Source organism: Penaeus monodon, chromosome 23, assembly GCF_015228065.2.
Source record: "Penaeus monodon isolate SGIC_2016 chromosome 23, NSTDA_Pmon_1, whole genome shotgun sequence".
NCBI classification, from domain to species: Eukaryota; Metazoa; Arthropoda; class Malacostraca; order Decapoda; family Penaeidae; genus Penaeus; species Penaeus monodon.
This window is the reverse complement of record NC_051408.1, coordinates 37658507-37658748: the sequence shown is the minus strand read 5'-3', so window position 1 is coordinate 37658748 and position 242 is coordinate 37658507.

The window sequence follows — 242 nt, the reverse complement described above, 5'->3', positions numbered from 1 at the left end:
TCTAACCATAATCAAAATGTGATGTGAAAAGAAATGTGATGTGAAAATGTGATCCACCTCTTATAATAACATGTGATAAAAAGTCTAGTGTGTATGCCTGTGAGATATAAACCTCTGATGGAATATTTTGAAGAGATAATTCTATGCCAAAGAGTTCTTTTAAAACGCACAACGCCAACACACCTCTCCGTACAGGTGGATAAAATCGTTAACACCATTAGCTGTGTTTAAGTGTGGTCTGT